The sequence below is a fragment of the Lynx canadensis genome, chromosome C1 (genome assembly GCF_007474595.2).
Source record: "Lynx canadensis isolate LIC74 chromosome C1, mLynCan4.pri.v2, whole genome shotgun sequence".
In the NCBI taxonomy this organism is placed as follows: domain Eukaryota; kingdom Metazoa; phylum Chordata; class Mammalia; order Carnivora; family Felidae; genus Lynx; species Lynx canadensis.
Genome location: NC_044310.1, coordinates 29,940,960 through 29,945,945, shown reverse-complemented (window position 1 = coordinate 29,945,945; position 4,986 = coordinate 29,940,960). Strand labels below are relative to the sequence as shown.

At 39.2% G+C, this 4,986-nt stretch overlaps 1 non-coding gene across 1 annotated transcript; it reads left to right on the top strand.

Annotated features, from left to right (window-relative positions):
• The first annotated feature begins 749 nt into the window (after window positions 1–749).
• LOC115522520 lies at window positions 750–856 on the top strand. Its single transcript, XR_003971426.1, has one exon. It is a non-coding gene; the product is annotated as a U6 spliceosomal RNA (small nuclear RNA).
• Window positions 857–4,986: the final 4,130 nt, after the last annotated feature.

Genomic DNA, 4,986 nt, shown 5'->3' with positions numbered 1-4,986 from the left:
CCTCTGCCCCTCTCCCCCACTCTCTCTTGCTCACTCTCTCTCTCTCTAAAAAATAGATGAATGAATGAATGAATAAAAATGTTTAAAATTTAAAAAAAAAAGAAGAAGAAGAAAAAGAAGGAAGGGGAAAGATACGGGCACTTCCAGAGAGAGAGAGACAGAAAGCATGGAACATTATCAGGGAATAAACCAGTTAGTTGATAACAAATTATAAAAACTCATCTTCCAAATCAAAGGATTTCAAGATGTATCAAACCAGGAAGTCTATAAGGTTCCTGCCACTCCATAATGAGCAAAAGATACTGTTTAGCAACTGATATTCATCCAGAGGGTCCATGCCCACAGTTGCTGTAATGAATAATACATACGATTAGAGCTATATAGCCTGGCGTTTCTCCAGGAAAATTGCCAAAAGAAACTGTGGCAGAATGGTGGGGACAATACTAATAACTACTTCAAAAAACACAAAACCATGGATGAGGGAAAAATGATAATTTATACTTTGCTAACATACAGGCTCACTCTTTGAGAGCGAGACATAGTGTAACAGTCATCTCCTGTCATAACAAAAAACACAGAACTACCCCACACATTTGAAAATCTAGAGTATGGATCATTATGCCATGCAATCTCATATTCCCCACGCATTTCAAACCAGCAGCAATAGAAGCCAACCCCAATGTGAACTTGTACTGATAACCCTTTCTAGCCCAGTAACATGCAGTAAGCCTAAAAAATACACAATTAAAGTGCTTGCTTTGACAGCACATATACTAAAATTTGAACAATACAGAGAAGATTAGCTTGGCCCCTGTCTGAGGATGACACACAAATTCATGAAGCATTCCATATTTTTGATGGTAGCTATACTCGTGGTGAACACAGCACAATGTATAAATTTGTCAAATCACTAAGTTGTACACCTGAAACTAATGTAACATTGCGTGTCAACTCAGATAAAAAGAAAAAATAAAAATTATTTTAAAAAGCTAAATAGAGGAGCACCTGGCTGGCTCATTAGGTGGAGCATGCAACACTTGATCTCAGGGTTGTGAGTTCAAGCTCCACACTGGGTGTAAAAAGTACTTTAAAAAGTAAGACTTTTTTAAAAAGAGCTAAATACACACACACACACACACACACACTCACACAATTAAGGAGGGCATAAACTTTAATAGTGTACAAAACCATCATGCATCCAAAAACTACAGGATTTACTGAAAGTCTAAGTAGGTGCGTAGTACTGTAAAGATGTTGACAGGCCTCACCCCAGAAATATGCAGATTCCCAGATTCCTTGCACTGGAGAGAATCACCCCATTGTGATAGGTTCGCTTAAGGGCTCTGGGAATGGGAGGGGTAGACAGTTCTCACTGTGGAGGATGCAATCCTGTCTGTTGGTGACTCAAGCCATTTTCCACTATCCTGGCTGCTGTAGAGACAGACATTTTTATTGACCGCCCTGCACACACGTGTACCTTCCTTCTCTCAGTCCTCAAGCTAATTTCCAAACACCCCAGTCTATCATCAGTTAGAAAGCCCACATTGTCTGCTCCAGGATGTCAACTCCAAGTCAGAAACAAGATTGAACTCTCATCAAGTCTATAATTCTACCCTAAGCCTGTCAGTCCCAAGTAACAGAAGCCAATTTGCACTTGACTGTAATATGTTGATTTAAAACACGGCACCAGCTCCATTTCTCTCAGAGGCAGTCACCTACCACAAGCAAGGGTGATGACATAGCAGTTTGTCAACCAATTAATTCTATCAAGTTAACCTGGCCTGATTTTCTAGCTCAGTAACAGCAAGAAAAGAAAAAGAGAATCTCAACCTTGGACCAATCTGGGGTTCCAATGCAGGATTTCTGTAGAGCAATGATTAGGTCATTCTTGGTATTGCATTTCCTGATTAACACAGATGGATCTCTCAGTGCAAGAAGGAAAGGTACTAGGGCTGGGAGGATCCGTGAAGCCATTTAAATGTCCAGAGTTGCTAGGAGAAAAGTTTCAGAATAAAACAGTGCAGTGATGAGATGATGACATGTGGGAGCTGCTGACTAAGTGAAAGAGACACTTGGCACCTGTCCCATGATGAAATTAACTGCACAGTAAAATATCAGAACCAGTTGGCCACCGAGCCTGAAGACAGTGCTATCCCTAGAGCACAAGGGGCCAAGAGCTATCAGAGGGGTATTCAAAGTGTTACACGTAACTTGAATAGCTTTTAGAAGTGCAATAAAATTAAAAACCAACATCCAGAGCTTTGAATATATGTTTTAGGACCAGTAATTCTACTTCTAGAGACCTATCCTAAAAGTATCATCAGAAATGCACAGAAGATTTTATTTACAAAGATGTGGATTATCATAGTACAGCTGTAAAATATTGGAAACACACATGCCCCACAAGTGGGAAATGTTAAATAAATGGTCCTTTCATTTGAGGAAATTCCACAAGCTGTTAAGAAATGATTTAAACAAACAGGTAAAGGCATAAAAATGCTTACAAAATAATAAAGAGCAAGAAAAAGAACTACATTACAATAATGACAAACATATAAAAACAAAACGTTATGTATATACGGATAGGAAAATATTAAATGGGAGACACCTGGCTGGCTCAGTGCATAGAGCAGGTGACTCTTGATCTCAGGATTGTGAGTCTGAGCCCCACACTGGGTATAGAGATAACTTAAAAAGAAAACCTTAAAAAGAAAAGAAAAAGATTGAATGGAAACACAACAAGTTATGAACACAATAATCTGCAGGTTGTAGGATTTTTGTGATTTTTGGTTTTTATTTTCCTATGCTTTCTACAAGGCCAAAATAGTGTATCTATTTAATGGCAGAAGAAAAAAAGTGTTTTTTTTTTTCCTGAGATTCTTTATTAGCCACATTGAAGAGGGGAAGAAAATTCCCCCTAAAAAAGGTCAATCTCTGAAAGGTACATGTCAGGGTATGAGGACTTCTCCTGCATGCCCAGACATGGTAATAACAACAGTCTTCCAGTCTGGCCTACTCACTGGATGTCCAAAGTAAGAGAATGAGAAAGAGGGCTTGACAAACACCTCACAGCTAAGAAACCAAACTGAGTGTGTGCCTTGTCAGTAGTCACCTTGTTCACTTGCTCAACATTGCCACTGCCCAAAACATACTTGGAACCCCTCACTTGGAACTGCCTCCAGACTAGTAATACCATCTTTCCAATGTCTTCAAGAGCAGTATATTTTCATTCTTTGAGATTGGATTTAATGTTTCAAAATAGCCTAAGTCTTAGATAATATCGTTTTTTGACCAAAATTAAGTAGGACTATAAAACAACTGTAGTTTCTTAAGGGAGTAATAATCTAGAGGTGAAGAGAGAAACCACAAAAAGGGTTTTGTGAATGTACACAGCACAGGCACCAATGTCAGAGTATTGTGGGTTTTTTTTTTAACCCTCTACGGTGACTACTGAAGGACATTTGGATACATGAGTTTAGTTCAATTCTTCAAATGTCCTTTCATGCTTAACATGTGCCAGGGGAAGAAGATACAAGAAGAAAGGAGTCTAGTTCCCACTTTTAGCAACAGTATAAAAAACATCTTCTGGGCTCCGACTCTGTGCCAGATGTCACACTTACTATTGTATGTAATCCTCACAACATTTTGGGAGGTAAGTTGTATTATCCCTATTTTACAAATGAGAAAACTGAGGCTTACAGAAGTTACAGGAAACTTGCCAAAGAAGTAAAGACTAGGAGGAAAATCAAATGTTTAATAACTGTAACTATAATATAACATGTTTAATAACCATAGTTAATAACTATAAGCATGCTCTAAAATCAGTACGTTTAAAGTGTTATGGCAACACTGATGAGGAAAAGAGAACTCTATCTCAAAATGCAAAAGGAAGAAGAAAGAGACGAGAGAGAAAGCAAGGAAAGGAAAGGAACTATGGGGGAAAGTAACAATGAGTTAGGCACTGAAAGAAGAGATGTTTGATATAAAGAGAGAAGGATAATGGTATTCCAGGCAAAGGCAACAAAACAGTACATGCAGAGTGAAAAGAAGGGTGAAAGTATATGAGTACTGAGGTATATTTGTTTTGGGTTTTTTTATGTGTCTTTTGGTTTTATTTGAGAGAGAGAGAGAGAGAGAGAGAGAGAGAGAGAGAGAGAGAGAATCCTAAGCAGGCTCCACACTCAGTGCAGAACCTAAGACGGTGCTCAATGCCATGACCCTGGGGGATCATGACCTGAGCTGAAATCCAGAGTTGGACACTCAACCAACTAAGCTACCTAAGTAGCCAGAGATACACTTGTGTTGTTTTTTGTTTTTTGTTTTTTTTTAAATAGGTAATTATCAGGGTGCCTGGGTGGCTCAGTCAGTTAAGCGTCTGATTTCAGCTCAGGTCATGATCTCTTCATGAGTCTGCGACTCAGATTGGGCTGTCTGCTGTCAGCACAGAGCCCACTTTGGATCCTCGATCTCCCTCTCTCTTTCTCTGCCACTCCCCTGCTTACACTCTCTCTTTCAAATATAAAAAATAAACATTAACAAAAAAAATTTTTTTAATCAGTCATTATCTCACAGACCTATCCCAATTTTGTTTAGCAAAGACTAGAGAACCACCTTCTCATCATTCAACCTTAACCACATATCTGCTTTCCTATTAATCCCCAATTGCCAGTCCACAGCACAGGCCTGGACTCTGCCAAAGAGCAGGACTTGGGCCAATAGTAAAACCTGTCATACCCACAGAAAAGATCCATCTGGGCAGAAATCACTTAATAACTATGGTTTTTGGCAGAACAGAGAAGTAAACCTTAAAGCCCAGAAGCAGCAACAGCAATGGGATATACTGTGCCCCAATCCTGGTGTCAAAGCACCAAGGAGTCACAAGAAATTGGAGACCAGAACTTCAAAAGACTTCTACAATGTCTCTATTCTCCCACTGGGTTCCCTTCAACACTAAATGGAAGAATGGCTGTAAGCTGAATCATCTCA